General features: G+C 38.9%; 1 long non-coding RNA gene across 1 annotated transcript in view; it reads right to left on the bottom strand.

The window, feature by feature from the left end:
• Nucleotides 1–5,167: 5,167 nt before the first annotated feature.
• The window catches only part of LOC110349991 (uncharacterized), a 73,990-nt gene continuing 60,602 nt past the window's right edge, over nt 5,168–18,555 (bottom strand). The window contains exons 3-4 of the long non-coding RNA XR_002396228.2: nt 14,453–14,623; nt 5,168–7,644 (exon numbers count right to left, since the gene is read on the bottom strand). This is a non-coding gene — a long non-coding RNA (uncharacterized LOC110349991). The remainder of the gene's footprint in view (nt 7,645–14,452; nt 14,624–18,555) is intronic.

Raw genomic sequence — 18,555 nt, 5'->3', positions numbered from 1 at the left:
TCCTCCTCAGCCACCGCCGCCTCTCCCACTAGGGCAGCCGTCTCCACCGTCGCCGCCAGCGCAGCCACAGCCTCCGAGTCCTCCAGGCAGGGGGGACACCTAAGCCCCCCCACCCCGGTCAGGCCCCTCTGCTCCGCTGCCCCGCCAACTCCCTCCAGCCCCTGCTGCTGGTGCCGCCGCTTACAGCTGGGGGGGGGGCAGGTTGGGCTTGGTCGCTCCACCGGCAGCTACCAGGGATCAAAAACCTGGAGTTTTTAATTTTGAAATCTGTTTGCATTTGTTTTATGGATTCTATTTCTTTCCTATGATGGGATTCCATGATGTCCCTCAGCTCCCCTATTTTTTTATCTTTGTCCTCTCTAGATTTATTAATCATGTCTTGCACTATGGGCACAATCTCTGCTGATATCTGAGAAATTATTTCTGATTTCATTTTTTCCAGGTCCTCTTTTGTTGCCAGTTCAGAGAGTCCAGGAGGTTGAGTATCAGACTGTTCCATCTTGTTTCCTTTTGGTGTTGCTTTAGGTGATCTGTAAGTCTGTTTTTGAGACTTGTTTACGTGTCTTCTCATTTCAAGGTTTGGGGAGAATATGTGCTGCTGGCACCCATGTGGCTCACCTCCTCAGTGCTTGGGGCAGTGTTACAGTGGCCCAGAAGGTTCATCTCCTCTGCCAATAGAACATTTTCGTTATCCATTCATCTGTTGATAAACATATATGCTGTTTCCAAGTCCTAGCTATTATAAGTTGTGTTGCTATAAACATGGGTTTGTATATATCCTTGTGATATAACAACTTAAACTCTTCTGGGAAAATACTTAGGAAATAGGGAGACCTTTTTCAAATGGATAGGGGAACAAGAGATGGAAGGAAAGGGGATGGGAAAAAAAGGAATTAACGTGTATTGGGTACATGTACCAACACCCCATAATAAGTGTAGTCGTTATATAGTCCAAACATGTACAAAAAATAAATGAGAAAATAAAGTACATCATCTGATATAATGCTGACAATATCTTTTTGGTTTTTTTTGCCTGACCAAGAAGATTGCATTTGTAAGGAAGCAAGATTGGAGGCCAAGGTCTGAACCTCTATTCTACATTTGTCACACCAAAACCCTTGGTCCCAAAGAAGAAGCAAGTTTCCTTCTAGTGACTGCTAAGTGAAGGTGAACTGCCCAGTTTATTTAGAAAATTTAGGAAGAATAGAGACTAAAACTTAATAAAATAAAAATAACTCTAGAGTAATGATATTCAGAAATAAATGTTACTAACACTTTGTTAATATTCGTTCAGTTTCCTCTTGTAATGCTTTTGAACCAGAGAAATGGAGCTATATTTGGCTTCCAGACAAGAGATGAGGTAGATCTCAGCTTAATGAGGCTCCAACCAAGGCGGTTTCTATGTCTTAGCCAAATGTTTAGATTTGCAAAGGGAAGTTTGGAAATGTGTTTAAGGGAAAGAGCTGGAGAGAGCTGATTTTATCCATAAAACATGAAAGATTTTGTTTCTTTATTTCCAAGAAAATAGGGAGCAGAAAAGAAAGAGAGAGAGAGAGAGAGAGACAGAGAGCAGCAGAGAGGGAATCATACTACATGGTAGAAAGGCCAAAAACTTTTAAGAATAAGAGTATTTAATTTTCAACGTTAAGTCATTTCCTGTTTGAGGAAGGTACTCTCTCAGTCTGCAAGTTTGACACAAAAGGGTTTATGTGAATGGGTTTATGTAGGTAGCAAGGAAAGGGGCTAAGTTCCATTTGGGTACAATGACAGGACCAAGGAGAAATTGTGACAAGACATGGAACATAGAATTAGTCTTTAGAAGAGGGAGCAGTCAGAGCCAACAGTGACCATAGAAGACAGGTCTTCTGGAAATCCACAGAAAAGTTAGGGAAGTCATCTGATTTCAGTAGGGCATGGAGTGGAATGGAGAACTGAGCCAATCCCTAGAATTTGGCAAATGTTATCATATAAAATGAGTAGCTGTTATTCATATATCTGATGCCACTTTAGTCATTCATATTGTCTCTAGGATCCAAATGTTATTTGATTACTATCAAACAATGTTTTCTGGCCTAAGTCTATAATATAATAAGTACCACAACACACAAGAAAACAAAATGAAAGTGACAGACTATACTGGTTTGATTTTTCCTCATTTGTTTGGTTTCATTTATTTCTTTTTTAGATATAGAGCAAAGAAATTCTCTTACATCATTAATAGGATTCTAAATTAAAACTCCAGTTTTAGAAATTGTTGAAATTCTAAAGCTTACCCTACAGCCCAGCAGTTTCACTCTTGAGTACATATGTTCTTAAGAGAAATTAGTACACAAAAACATCAAAAGACCAGCATATCCATGCAGAAATTCCTTTTTGCCATTTACTGGAAAATGGGTATTCTCCAATTCTGAGAAACATCTGTTAAAAAAATGGGAGAAAGTATTAGAATTCTCCTGTGAAAATTAAAGCTCATAGATCACATAGAGATATTACTGGTTGGAAGGAATGCACTGAATCAAGCCAAAGACAGCAGCAAGAGTCAGAGGCTGTAAGGAACAACTAGGAAGGAAGTGACTGCAATCCAGTCTGTCGGCCATGACAGCATTTGAGTGTGTGTACGTGGGCCTGTCTGCATTCTTGCAAGTAAAATAAACAGTATATTTATACATGGAGATGACTTTAAAAATCCTATGTGTGGTGTTCCAAGAAACAATGAATTTTGGAAGCAAAAGAGGCCCAGAAATGGGCAATATTTGACAGTGATTCTGTGTACCACTGTTAAACTTACTAGAAGATCCAAGTATCAAGTTATGTAACTACAATCAAATAAGGTCTACTCACATTTTCAGTGTCTGGACATTGGCTATAGGATACAGTTCTTTATAAACACTTTTCCAAAAGAAAACATTAAGAAAAATAGCTATGAAAGTTGTGAAATGCTGCAACAAGATAAGAAACAGATTTAAATCTGAACTAGCGGAAGTGATAGCACTTTCTGTGACAAAATTAAAGTCACAGCAAGAAGCTGAAACATGTTCCTCATTTTAAAAAGAGAAATGTGCTTATATGAAGCAAGAGAAACCCCAGTACCCACTCTAAAAATGATTTTGTTAGCAATCAATGATTCTACCAGTGTCAGGATAAAAAGGAAAGAAATTACTACCTTTGTAATGAATCAAAGATCAAGATAATCATAGAGGGAAACTGAGGGTTTGCATGCTTAGAATTTTAGTTTAAAAATAACTTTTAACTCTTTACAATCTTATCTTTCAATCTTTAAAATGAGTGTTTGGCTCAGTGGACCATATATGTGTGGCTCTATTTCTAGATTCTCTGTTTTATTCCAATGATCTATATGTCTTTCCTTACACCAACACTGCCTTGATTACTGTAGCTTTAGAGGAAGTCTTAAAATTAGGTACTAAATGTCTTCCAACACTGCTTTTTTTTTTCTTTTTCTTTTCACTTTTCTAGGTCCTTTGTACTCCTACATAACTTTTAAATTTCAATATCCAATTCTTCATTTATAGCAAGTATACATAGACCTCAATTTTTATATGTAACTTGTGTTTTCTAATCCTGCTAAATTCAAATACAAGTTCTAGGGGCTTCTAGAGATTTCTCAGTATTTTCTCTGTAAATGATCATTTCATCTACATATAAATATTTTACTTCTACCATGCCAATCCTATGCTATTTGTTTATTTTTATTGCTAGACTATTTTGGTTTCAAAGTTTAATGGACAGATGAATAGTAGGCATATCTGCCCTTGTTCTCCACCTTAGGGACAAAGCATTGTATCTTCTCCATTCATATAAGGTGTTCTCACTGGAAGTATGGAGTACATGTCTTTAATCTGTTGAGAAGTTTCTGTTCTACTTCTAGGCTCCTGATAGCTTTTACCATGGACAGCTGTAGAATTTAGTCCAATACTTTTTCTCCAACTAGTGACAGGATCATATGGCTTTTTCCTTTCCTCTGTTAAAATGATGACTTTTGGGGGTGGATCTTCCAATGCTGAACCAACACTGCCATCCCTATAACAAAACCACTTTCTATATCCTGCCAGATCTGACTTCCAATAGTTTGTTTTGTTAAACAAATTTCTATCTATGTTCATACATTTTTCTTCTATTATCTTTATCTAGTTTTAGGATTAGCACAATGTTGATTTCCTAAAATGAGGGGAGAAGTGTTCCTTCTTTTTTCTGCTTTAATTGTTTGATATAATTTATCAGTTAAAATGTTTATGAGCCTGCTGTTGTCATATAGGTAGGTTTTCAAGCTGGGAATATACTTTCTTTAATAGGTGGTATTCAAATTTTATATTTCCTCTAGAGTTAGTTTCATTAATTTGTCTTCCAAGGTACTTCTTAGAAGTTGTCAAATTTATTTCAAAAAAGAGTTTTGTAATATGCTTTCTATATCCTTTTAAATTCTGTAAAATCTGTGGTAATGTCCTCTCAATTTTGATATTGTAATTTTAAAATGTATAATTTATATTGTGTAACAGGAAGGAAAGGTCTAAAGGAGTGGGGGAAGTGGGAGGGGTAGGGGAAAGGAAAGAAGGGAAAAGAAAAATATGAGAAAAGGAAAAAAAATGGAAACAAAGTCTTTGCAAATAGGGAAGGGTGGAGGGGGTGAAGGGAGGGCAGGGGAATGGGGAAAAATAAGAACCAAGATACATCATGTAAAGGTACAAGATCCCAATGATGAATGTAACTGTGTTTTATACCTAAAATGTACCAATAAACTTAATGGGAAAAAAAAATTAAAAAGTAAAATGAGTGTTTGGTACTAATTTGGAGTTAATGTTTCCTTCTTTTCATGTTTTCTGCTATCAAATTCTTTATATAAAATGTAAACTACACTTACACAATATTGAAATATATAATCTTCTCATATCAGTTTATAATAATAATCATGCATTTATTATCAAATATTTTAAACCAAAAATACTCTAAAACTATTAGCATAATCCTACAATAGAAAAGTGATAGAATGTTATGATTATTCATGATTATTTTAAAACATATAAATAAAATGTGATGAAAAATGCAGAATAACTTTTGATTTTAAGAATTCTAGTTTTTCATTCCCAGATCCCAAGTATTGCTGTCTGCTAGGGATTTGGAAACTCTATAAAAAGACAATAAAAGAATGGCTCTCAAATTTTTATTCACAGTAGGCTAGAACAAGTCATTGTTACTGTTTTCATTAAACTCTAGCTGTAATCATAAATGAAACACATATCCTTGCCAGCATCAGTGAAATAAATCCAATCAGCCTAAATAGTTTTAATTGCCCTAAAAAGTTGCTAATGTATAATAGCCAATCAAGAAAACTAGTCATAATGCTTCCCCATTTATACCTCATACATTAGGCCATAACCACTGTAACACTCCTCATAATTTCAGCTTGAAGTCTCTTATATTTTGAACTGGTTTTTTTGAGGCACAATCAACTTCTACATTTTCAAATTCTGATCTAATTCTATGTTTTGACACAAGGAAGTAAAAAGACAACCCATGAAATGCTAGAAAATGTATGCATACCATCTATCTGATAAGGACTTAATATCCAAAATATATTTTTTACAACTCATTGCTCAATAATAAAAAAATACCTTCATTTTAAAAGTGGGTAAAGGATTTGGGTGGATATTCTTAAATAAGATATAAGAGTAGTCAATAAGCACACGAAAAGATCCTCAACATCATTTGTCACTGTACTAAATGTAGAAATAAACATCATTAGTCACTTTACCAAGTGTGTGAATAAGAAATGAAATATAGGCTCTGCTTTGATTTCACACTGCCACAGTGTAATTCAAAGCTGGCATAAATTGTGGTCTTCTCTGCATAGCTGTGAATGATCATGACCCCAGGTCTGTACATTGGGTTAAAGAGTGTCCCGTCATCTCTCCTGTAGCAGACTCCTATTACAGAGCCTGCTGAGTACAGACGGCTTCCCTCTCAGAGGGCTTCTCACCCTACACTCAGAGCAGCTCACCCTGCACTTGGGACAAGTAGCCAAAATACTTAGTATTTCCATTTCTCACTTTCTTCATTACCCAACTTCTGTGATTATTTATTCTTCTTCTATTAGAAAGAGCATAAACTGTGGAGGTATACAGTTCTTATTCTCAGCTCTTGTCCTACCACCATGTGACCTTAAAAATTATGTAACTATACCACTGTTTCCTCATTCATGAAGGCAGAAATACAACAGACCCAGATCCTCCTGCCATAGCTAATTGGATAAGCGTGGAGTGTTGGCCCTGTGTGGAAAAGCCTAGTTATTCTTTTAAGGCCTAAGAGGCATTGTGAACCTTAGTGAGTTGAGTTAAGAACATGTGAACCTGTAAATTAAGGGAGGAACATCTCTCACCAGGGAAACCAAGAGAGACAGGCATGGCTAGTGGGGAGAGACAGGGGGACATGCAGAGGGAAGCAGCTATGAAAGCCCCACTGAGGCCTGGAGGGGTGCCTTGCATGGCCATTTTACTTCCTGCTGACCTTCTAGTTCCAGTTCTGGCACCACATGGGAAGGGTTCTGATGACCTTGCCTCTGGGCCCTAGAAGTTACTCAACAGCTTCTCATGCATCACCCCATGTCTTTGCTTTTTTCTTTAACACACTTCACTGGATTTTTACTGCACAAAACCAAGTGTTCCCTATGAACAAGCATAGCTGTACAGGCCCATGTGGGAAAGGCTGTCACTGTCCAAATTAAGCAATTTGAGAAGACTTTCATCAAAAGACTGTTTACAGCAGGGTGTTGGGAAGCCACAGGTTACAACAGTGCCCAGAGGAGAGCACCAACCTCACCATTTCCACCCTTGGAATGTTGATGGGGTCGGAGGTCAAAAAGGGCAGGACAGTGGCTTGTGATTGGGAGACACAGCTATCCCTAGACATTACAAGGAAGGGGTCAAGGATTGAGTACTGTGGCCTCCTTCTCTTCCCTTCTCCCTCTGACCTCTCCCATTGCTCCCCACTGGCCCTACCTATCTGAGAGCCAGAAGGGGAGAGAGCTCAAGTGGAGGCCATCATGGGTACATAAGGTACATAAGGTACATAAGGGCTGGAGTGGATGAAGGAGCAGCAAAAGATGTGCAGGACAGATGTGTCCTCAAGGCCAGAGCCATTTCTACTGCACCCTGTGCCTCCCATAATAATAAAGTCCCCTGTTCACAGACCTCACTTTTTATTAACTCAACAAACATTTATTTATTGGCTTCTATGTGTGTGGTGTTACACTGGGTGCCCCAAATACATCCCTCTCAAATCAGGCTAGTTTCCTGTCTCTCCTCTTACTCTTATATACAACACCAGTCTAAAACACAAAGCTTTTGTTGCATTTTTTAGATCTTAGTTATATGTTAGACAACATCTGAGGGCAATTGTTACATTGAATGTATTTTCAACACTAGAAAATATAGCAATATCTTAGTCCATTTGTGTGCTAGAACAAAATAACAAGCACTGAGTAATTTTAGTTTTTAGAGTTCTGGATGCTGGGAAGTCCAACATCAAAGTGCCAACAGGTTTAGTGTCTGGTGAGGGCTGTTCTTTGCTTCCAAGATGACGCCATGATTCTGTGGTCTCTGCAGGGGAGGAGTGCTATGTCTCTTGCTGCTCCTTAAGAAGGCAAAAAGACAACAGAAACTAATATTACAGGAAGCCCTTCCATAAGCCTTAATCCTACCCCAGAGCAGGGAGTCCTCATTGCCTAATTGCCTCACAAAGTCCCCCACTTCTTGATACTATCACATTGGCCCTTAAATTTCAACACCTGGATTGTAGAGGGGCACATTCAAACTGCAGCATGTGGTTAGTTTTGCAATCAAAGTTCTAATTTCTTAGTGGTAAAGAAAAACAGAAAGCTGCAATTGAAACACACACACACACACACACACACACACACCACATGCATGCACAAAATGTAAAGCACCTGTTAGAGTAATGGTACACAAAAACTTTTACTAGAATTGCCTCAGAAGAAAACTAATATCACCTGACAAAGACACATGTACTAGGTACTCTGAAGGTTGTCTTCTTGTGTTTTAAGTATTTACCAAATTTCTGGGTGCCTTCTATGTTCAAAATCTTCATGATCTTGCTGTTTTGCAAATCATCCAGTCAAACTTGTCAAGCAACCTAGGTTTGGGGTAAGAGCTCTATAAACTAGGAGTATGACTTCATCTACCCATCCACCCACACACTCATGCAACCATTCATCCATCCAACCATCCATCCATGCATTCCCTTATTCGTGTATTGACTCATTCATCTAACTTTAGCTGCTTACCTAATATATGCCAAGAATGGAATGAAAATATGAAATTACAAAAACAAGACATTTCTTCCTTCAAGGAACTCCAATGGAGAAGAAAGACACATGTTAACCAAGGATAATACAATATTATAAGTATTAAAGAGAACTGAGTGTTCCACCGCCTGCCTTGCAAGCAGAAAGCCCCGAGTTCGATCCCCAGTACCAAAAAACAAAAAACCAAAAATCAAAACTGAGTAGTCAAGCCATAAAAGACATGGAGGAAAATTGAATGTACATCATTAAGTAAAAGCAACCAATCTAATGCCTACATACTGTGATTCCAACTATAGGATATTCTGGAAAAGGCAAAAGTATGGGGATAGTAAAAAAGATCAGCAATTGGGGGTTAAGGAGAGGGGCAGATGAAAAGACAGTGCACCAAGCACTTTAGGGCAGCGAAACTCCTCTGTATGATACTATATCAGGGAGTACTTGCTTTATAATTTGACCAAACCTATGGAAAGCACCACACCAAGAGTGAACCGAAGGTAAGTTATGAACTCTGGGTCATGATGACCTATCAGTGTGGCTCATGGTTCTGGGCATTGATATGAGGGGAGGTTGTGCAGTGAAGGGGGCAGGGGATACTTGGGAACTTTATACCAGGAGCTCAATTTTTCTGTGAACTTAAAACTACTCTAAAAATAAAGTCCACTAGAAAAAAAGCTATGTAGATAGTGTTTTAGGAGTATGCAGAGAAAGATGATTTATTCTGCCTTTGAAAAATAGGAGCACAATTCATGGAGGTCATAGATGTTACCCAAACTACTTAGCATTTCTGTGTCTAAATTGCTTCAGTTTCCAAATACTATAATTATTTGTTCATCATTTACAGAAAAGAGTATGAACTTTGGAGGCAGACAATCCTTGTTCAAATCCCTAGTCACACTATTATGTGACCTTAACGAATTACATAATTATTTATGCCATAGCTTCCTCATTTATAAATGCAGAAATAAATAACTTAGGGGAAAATATCTATGCCATAGAAGTAATTTTTCCTTCCTTTTTTATTTTTAATTGACACATAATTATCATAAGTAAGCCACGTGATTTCTCTAGCTTCTAGTTTTCCAAATTAAGGCACTCAATTCCCATGAGCCTTCATGTTTTGACTTTGCTGAAGCCTCTGGGATCAAAATGCGGATGCTCAATCTGCTGCTGGGAGAAGCAGCGTGGTGGACCTGGAGTCCAGCTCTAGCTCAGACCAGCCTAAGATCACTGCTCTTGCTTCCTCGAGGTCATCTTTCCAGCAGTTGTTTCCTCCCTGCTCCACCATCCTTTCCCCTTCTACACTGAATCCTTCCCTCTTTACTGGGTCTTCTCCAAACACCCTGCTTTGCTGTCTTAAAGAACATTCTATTTTGACCTCCTTGTAACCTCTGCATGTAGTTGGTCAGCTTTCTTGTTCCTGGAACAAAATTCCGGAAACCCACACAAAACTTAAAGAGAAAAGGTTTATTTGGCTATGGTTTTTATGTAAGGTTATTTTTTTAAGTTGCCCTTTCTTAAAGTAAAACCTATACAGACTATAAGATGCAGACATTTGATTCCAAGTTACTTACTCATGAAATATATCCAGACAGATGCTTGGATACAAATGTTCACACAAGTTTTATTTGTTCACAGTAGCTAAAACCTTGAAAAGAGTCAAATATTCTTCAACAGGTGGAAGGATAAATAAACTGGGCTATATTCATACAAAGGGTGGCTCATTAGTTTTTTTAAAAGGAGCAAGTTATTGGTACAAAACCATAGATGAACCTCAAAATCATTTCTAAAACATAATCTGATTTATGGTAACAAAACACACATCAGTAGTAGCAGAGAAGGAGAGGAAAAGGCAAAGTGAATGATGAAGGGGCCTGAGGAAGCATTTGAGGGTGATGGGAATTATTCTAGGAATTATTATGAAGGCCAGGCTTGGCAATCATTTTCTTCATTTCTCAGAGCTCACTGAATTACATTTTAAATATATGCAGTTTATTATACATAATTATGACTCATTTAAGTTGGTTTCGAGAACCTTAATAGGAAGGAAGGAATTGGAATATGACAAAACAGTTAATTATGTTGCAAATGGATGAAACAACTCACTGAGAGGAAAAGCTCTAAATAACCGAAAATTAGTGGAATCTTAAGCCTGGGGGCAAAGAATCTGCCCATAACACTGGTCCATCTGATAAAGTTGTTTCTCACAAGGGTACAGGTTAATAATTCTGAGAGTGCTGTGCATGTGAAGTGGAACTGAACAATTCCATAAATGGATGTCAGATGGCAGGAGCCATATTTCTTACTGTTGGAGTGAAGGTTACAGAGAAACAAGAGGAGGCTAGAATGATCTATGCAACGATGGATTAAAGTTAGCTTTGGATCAGTCTGATTTCATGTTTAGCTTCATATAGAAATAAATTGGTATGCACTGTATAGAAATAATTATGCTTATATGTGTATGTATACAGGTGCTCGTAAACAGATTTCCTTTCAATGTCTACTGAAAGGGTTTAAAAACAATGTTACCAGAGACTAATACCCAGATTGGGGTCCCTAATACCATTCTCCAGTAACAGGAACCAGAGCTCTTTGGGAAAATGATTGCTTCTAGGGTTGGGGCAAGAAATATTACAGGTGAGCCTGTGGTGGAGTAAGGAATTTTCAACTACAATCAAGTTACATTGCTGAAGGGATGACAAAAGAATGCAGGAGCCAGCTAAAAGGGTTCCCAATGGCCAGTGCTGGAAAAAATGTGAGCAATAAAATACACAAAGAAGTATCAGATTACAACCCACAATATAAAATAAATATCCACCGGTCTGTATGGATGTTAATACATTGAATAATTGAATAAATAAATGGGAGAACAGAGAAATCTCCTCTGTAGAAGTATTCCTAAGAATTCGTGTAAGTTGTACACCCTCAAGGAGTTGCAACATAAATCTCTCCTCCTCAACTGTGGCTGCTCATAGGGACTTCCTTCCAAAAAGCACAGTATGGAAGGGAGAGAAGAGAGACCTGGCAAAGAGTACACTGGCCGGGTGGTCAAGGCCAACACCAACAGGGCTAAGTTATGTTGATGGATGTACTGTGGGTATGATGTGCTGAGAGTGGTATTTTACCTCTGTGGTCCTCCTCCTCAAACCTGTAACTCTAAGCATTTTCTAAAAAAGTTCATTCAAATGACTTTCTATATAATTCTTAACCAATATTTCTCAAGAATGTCCAGGCCATCGAAAACAGGAAAAGTCTCAGAAACTGTCTCAATAAGAAAAGCCCAAGAACACATAGCAACTAAATGTAACGGAGTATCCTGCACATGACCTTGGAACTGAAAAAGGACATTAGGTAAAACTAAATCTGAACAAAGTATGGAATGTGGAGTTCTGTGTATAATAAATTATCCATATTGGTTCATTAATTGTAATGAAGGTAACATATTAATGTAAGATGTTATAAATACAGGATATACAGTATATATTTATGGGAACCCTTTGTACTATCTCCACAATTTTTCCATAAATTTAAACCTGTTGAAAAATTTAAAGTTTATTTTTTAAATCCCCCATATTAATAGAGTGATACTATATAATAATAAGGACAAAGTCATCAAAGAAAAAAAGATAGTCATGAGATTTTGTGATCATGTACATAACCTTGAAATGCACCTAGCAAAATCGCACTCACATGCAAAGAAGCATCGACATAATCCAGATGCAAATGGAAGACAGTCATCTATGTCCAGCAGGAGAAGAGCAACAGGTAGAGGAAGGGATCTGAGTCCTCAGTCCCAAATGTCTGGAAACGAGCTAGTTGAAAGCAGGGGAGCTCTTGCCCTCTTTCCTTCTAGCAGGAGTCACGCACATGAACTCAAGTTCCCTGGGAAATAAAGCCTTGTGAACACCCCCCCAAGTAGGTCAATACTGAGGTCCCTGCTTGCCAGGTTGCTAACACTGCCCACAGCTTCTGACAGAGCTGGCCCAGAAGTCCAGACAGCCTGGAACACAGAGTCCTGTGTACTTCCTCACTGACAAGCTTTTTTCCACTCATATGGCCTCTGGAAGTGACCCTTTCCCTGCAAAACAAGAGCCTCACTGTGGGCCAGCAGCTCACCTGCAGGCTTCTGTGTGGGAGATGGAGGGATGGGGGCAGTGAGGCCTCTGACCTTTCCCCTTTGGCCTCTGTGCTTCTTCCCATTGAGAACCATCCTTGAATTCATGTCTTCAAGCAGCACTGTGCTGTTCAGCCCACATACTGGTGGTGACAGGTATAGGCGCAGCTAGGGACCCATCTGGTTTGACAGTCAGAAACCTAGAAATGATTCATCTTGCAGGAGAGTCACCACAACCACAAGATGTCATTTCATAAAAAAAGAAAAAAATCTAATGAAGTAAACAGAGCTATGGGGTGGGGGGAATGAAAAGCACAAAAAGTATATATCAAGAATGAAAGAGACCATGCTGACAGAGACTGCAAATAAGTTCATGCCAAGTAAATTTAAAGATTAGTTAATAGATTTCTCTGAAATGCAAAGGATTCTCAAACTGGCTTAGTGATGGACAGGAAAACATGAGTAATCACCACCATTTAAAAGAAGTCTCCCCCACACCCATCCGCCCACAAGACATCAGCCCCAGATGGTTTTACAAATTATTTTTTCAAGTTTGCAAGGAGCAGATAAATAATCCATCTCTATTAAATTGATATTAAATTGATTCAGAGACAAGAAAAAAGATGAAGATTCACCCAACTAATTTTAAGAGCAATTTACAATGTTAGTTCTATGTCAAAACTGTAGAAAAGAAAATTATGCACAAATCTCACATATGGTCCTAGATGAAAGAAACTTAACTTAATAACAATGCTTAGCTTTTGATCCCTTCTGTGTTTTACACTATTACCCCAGGAGTCTGCTCAGGACAAGGTTCTTGCTCCCTGGGTTGGGGGATTGCTTAGGTCTGGGCCAGGATGAAGTGCTGGGAATAAGGAAAGAGTGGAAAGATCTGGAGGCTCTAATTCTAGTTTGTCCCCAAATTTTCTTGCTATGTTAACTCCTCTGGCTCCTGCCAGGGCTTGTTCTCCTCAGGAAGGATTCCCACAATAATGTTAGGTGACTCTGAGCCATCTGGATGAATGACATCACCCACTTGAGCTTCTGTTCTTATTCCCGAAAGCAGGAGCTCTGATTCATCATCTGAATACAAAGCCTGACAGTGAGCAATCAATAGAGGTAGACAGATCCGAGAATCACTAAAGCTCACAGGGCCTTGCTTGACCAAGTACTATTTAAAGAGTTGATTCACTATGTGACTTCCAGAGAGATGGTGTTTACCTTTCTGAGATGATTGTCCTCCCCTAGAAGGGCAGCTGAGGAATGTAGAGGGGTTGAGATAGGAGGTTACCCATTGACAACTTCTAACATTTGTGTAGGGTTCACAGAAATACATAGAAGATGACTCAGACCATGAAGCCATAATCCAAACAGAAATATGTTGAGTATGCATACATATCTATTAGGCCAACCGTGCTTGCATATGCCCTTGTGGGCTAACTAGAATTGCTATTGCTTATTTCCTAAAAGAGGTTCAAGGGTAGCTATGAGTCCCTGGAGAATAGAATGGGCACACCTAGAAGATGTAGTGATGGCCTTTTGGGAGACTTCTGTGTAAAACCATGCCACATCACCACTGAGTCCTGAGCCATCATGAACTGCAATGATGCTGCTTGATCCTGACCTGTAGAAGTGCTATTCTCATGGGAGTTTAACACCAGCTTGCAAACTGCTGGACAAGAGCCAGGCTGGCCTATTCCAGAGGAGGAGAGACTGGAGGTTTGTCTACCCAGCTTTCTGGGTATGATGGTTTTCTTCCTATCTGCTGAATATTACTCATCACAGTCCCTTGGTATCTGCACAGGATTTTGTGGATATTAAAGTTGACAGATGCTCAAGTCTCTTACAAAAAATGACAATGGTTTTGCATAAAACCTACTCAAAGTCTCTCACATACTTCAGTGGTCTCTAGACTGCAAATACCTAATACAAATGAATGACAAATAACTGCTATACTGTGTTGTTTAGGCAATAATTAAAAGAAAGACAAGTTGGTACATACTTACTAGAAGTGCAGTTTTTGTTTCCAAATATCTTCAATGGATGGTTGGTTGAATCCAGGGATGCAGAACAGTAGGACGCAGAGGGTCGATTGTATTCGCATTGGGTTGACTGTGGAAAATTGGATGAGAGGTACTTTGCATTGATAGTAGAGGATACACAAACAGGAAGACATTCTGAGAGAACCAAGAGGAACAAAATGCAAGAAAATTTACTTCAGGAAATAAAAAGTGGACAGAGAAATGTAAATAAAAGGTCTTACTTGGCTCCTCAGAACGTATTTACAAAATCTCCATACTGCAGACACTGAGACTGAGGATGTGCTTGTGCGGTGATATAGACACCCTGAGTCCTCAGCTTCCATTATGTCACCAGGTAGCACTGACAAGATGGAAAACTGAGAACGTAAGCAATAGCAACCCAAGTATCTATTTAGAATAACCAAAGTAAGCAGCAAGAGAAAAAGAATTCCCAGTGATTGCCGCTAGAAAATAGATGTTTGTAGTGGAATGGGAAGGGTTACAAGAGGTTGCTCCTTGTCATTGTAAATATTCCACTACTGTTTGACTTTTTAAAAATCTGTATGTGTTACTTTGATAAAAATGAGTAATTAAAAAAAGCACAAGGTGTCTACTTGTATTGGGCATTTCCAATCCTTAGGCTAGCTGTGGCACGTTTTTTAAAGTGGCATATATTCAGAAAAAGGGATAAATTTACTTTGATTGCAGGTGGTAAAAAGAAATCAATGTGTCCTCATATTGCCTTTTGCAAAATGAAATAGTTCACATATAGATATAGATAGATAGATAGATAGATAGATAGATAGATAGATAGATAGATAGAAAGAAAAAGAAATACAGATATCTTCTCCTGGCAAGAGCATAAAGGGGGACAATTTGCTGAATGTTGGCTCAAATCATGTGAGATGTGACTAGACTCTAATGAGCATGCACCCTGGTCACTGAAGTGATGTTTTGAAGTTGTAACAGGGAACAACTAGATGAATCTGTGGTGCGATAATGAAAGGCTATTTTAGCCTACATTTTGAGGTGTGAAAAGCCTCTTTCTATTAAAAAAAGACAAAAACAATTCCCCAGTGGGCACATTTTAGCTGATGCCAAATCCTTATATATGTGAAAAAGAAATATTTTATACACAATTCATCCATCCTAAAATGAGAGGGAAATAAAACTAGGGGGAGAGGGAAGGAAGACATTAACTCTTTACCCCCTATTTCCAAGAAACCCCAAATGAGTATAACACTATCCTACTGTCAGTGCACAGGATGGCCTGACTTTAGTCCAAACTTTCTGTCAGCTCAGGAAATGGGGCCTGCATGGGCCACAGTGTGGAAGGAGAAGTCAGAAACATCCGGATTGTCTGGCATCACCATACCACTTCAGCCACCCTGCCCTGCTTTAATGTTCCCCTTTGCTGTGCTTCCTTTCTGCCCTTATTTGTCTCTCAGGCCCTCCTGCTACCTTTAGTCCTCCAGCAAGGGACCTCAAAGACGGCTGATGGTCACACTGGCCCCCTTCCTTCCAGCCCTTCCCCCTTTGTATAGCTCCTAGAAGGAACTAATGTTAAGCCCATGGGAAGGTGAACGTCCTCATTGTGTTCTGGGAAACTCAGGCATTCAAACTGTTGATTGCAGGCCATGCTTGGCAAAAGCTCAACATTATTTCTGAAATTGAACGGTGCTGGCTTCTGAGCTCAACAAAGTTGGTGGAGTGAACCACGAAAACTTATACCAGGCTTTCATGAGGTGTTGGCACTGTGCTTTGCACAGGTTGCCTGAAAGTCAAGCAGGAAAATAATGCCGCTCTATCCTGGCCTGCACCGACACACACTGGGAGAGAAAAAGCAGTCACCTGGGGAGATATCTGCTGTCTCCTTGGAACAGAAGACTCATCTTGGCTAAACTATGAGAAGCCACAGGAATTCAGAGACATTGAAGAGGCCACTTTCTGCTCTGGGGTATTGTTATGTCTTCTTTTAATCTCTAGGTAAAAGTAGCTACATTGCTGTGAGGATAAAATGAGCTAACACCCTTAGTTGCTAAGAACACTCCCTGGCTGAAATATAGTAGATAAGTAAGGTTTGGTCCCCATTGCCCTTTGGAAAGCCTCAGGCCATATGGCTGACTTCCTCCTGCTGGAGCACAGAGATAATCCAAAATTGGTCAGTCAAAACCCCAACCCATTTAGCCATGGTAATTAGTTTCTAGGATGCAGAGTAACTCAAGAAGCACCACTCACGGAAATGCAAAATGATACAGCAACTCTGGAAAACAGCTCGACAATTTCTTTAAACACTAAACACACAACTGTCATATGACCAAGCAGTTGTAAGCTTGAGCATCTTCACCAGTGAAATGAAAACTCTTGTTGACATAAAAACCTGCACACAAATGTTTATAGGAGAATAACCCCAGACTGAAAATAGTCCCGGTGGCCTTCAATGGGTGAATAGTTAAAGCAAACTGTGGTTCAGCCACATGCACTCCCAGGAAGCAACAAAAAGAGGTAACTGTGGATACACAAAATAAACCACATGAGTCTCCAGGGAATCGTGCTTAGTGCAAATGCCAACCACAGAGGATTGCATATTCCATGAGTCTATTTATACAGTGTTATGGAAATGACAAAATTACAGAAATGGAGAACAGATTACCAGGGATTTGGGAGGGGTTGGGGGCAGGAAGGAAATGAGTGTGGCCATAAAAGGCAACTCAAGAGGTCCTGGAGGTGAAGAGGATATTCTGTTCTGACTGTATCCACACTGATGTTCTGGTTATGATAATCCATAGCATTTTGTGAGATGTTACCACTAGAGAAATTGGGAAAAGGCTACATGGAATCTCTTTGTATTATTTCTTACAATGCATGTAACTATACAATCTCCTCAAAATAAAAAAGCTCACCCAAGTAATTTTACTGTGCAACCAAGGGTGAGAAACACTCATCTATGTGTCCCTATTCATAGAATTTTTTTTGTGTTAATCCCTTCTCTTCCCTGCTTAGATTCCACAGTGCAACTTTTGAGTCACTTTAACCAATACCTTGAACTCCCTGATTTCCATGTCTTTATATTTAAAGATAGTTTCTTAGAAGAAGCATCAGATGTGCAATTGTATTTTTTAATTCAACTTGACAATCTTTGATTCATAATGGAATATTTTGTCTATTAAACTTAATATAGTTGTAAAACTCTTGAAGACATAGGTGTATGCGAAGGCTTTCTGAACAAAGCCCTGGTTACACATGAAATAATACCAAGAATCAACAAATGGTATCATATCAAATTAAAAATCTTCTGCATAGCAAAGGAAACCACCAACAGAGTGAAAGACAACCTACAAAATTGGAAAAAAATTTTCAATAGCTACTCCTCAGACAAAGGACTAATGGCTACAATATACAAAGAACTCAAAAATATTAGGACCCCTACCCCTAAATTTAAAGACAAATTTTAAAATGGGCATCTGAAATGAATAGACACTTCTCAGATGAAGAAATACAAATGGCCAATAAATACATGAAAAAATATTCATCATCACTGGTCATTCAAGAAATGCAAATTAAAACAACACTGAGATTTCATCCCACTCCAGAAAAAAATGGCTACCATCAAGAAAGCAAGCAGTACCAAATGCTGGTGAGGCTGTGGGGAGAAAGAAACCCTTCTTTCTTCATCGTTGGTGGGACTGTAAACTGATACAACCACTATGGAAATCAGTATGGAGAGTTCTCGCAAACCTAAAACTAGGAGTTCCATCTTACCCAGCTATTCTTCTAGGTGTCTTCCCAAAAGAGTTAAAGACATCATTCTACAGTGATATGTGCATATCTGTGTTTATAGCAGTGCAATTCATAATAGCTGAGTCTTGGACCTACAACACCTTTCCATTGCCATTGGTGTTGAAAAACCAGCTCCTCCTTTGAGGCTCATATATCATTTTTCTGTATCTCATTAAGAGTTTCTCTGTCTTTGACATCAGCAGTTTTATTCCTTGGAGTTTGAGTGTGGGTTTATTTCACTCACACCTCTTTATGTTTGTTGCACTCATCAAATCTGAGCTTTCAGTCTTTCATCAATTTTGGGAACA

Source organism: Heterocephalus glaber, unplaced genomic scaffold, assembly GCF_053883595.1.
Source record: "Heterocephalus glaber isolate CG9 unplaced genomic scaffold, H.glaber_assembly_v1.0 deba00001460, whole genome shotgun sequence".
NCBI classification, from domain to species: domain Eukaryota; kingdom Metazoa; phylum Chordata; class Mammalia; order Rodentia; family Bathyergidae; genus Heterocephalus; species Heterocephalus glaber.
This window is presented reverse-complemented; position numbering and strand designations above follow the sequence as displayed.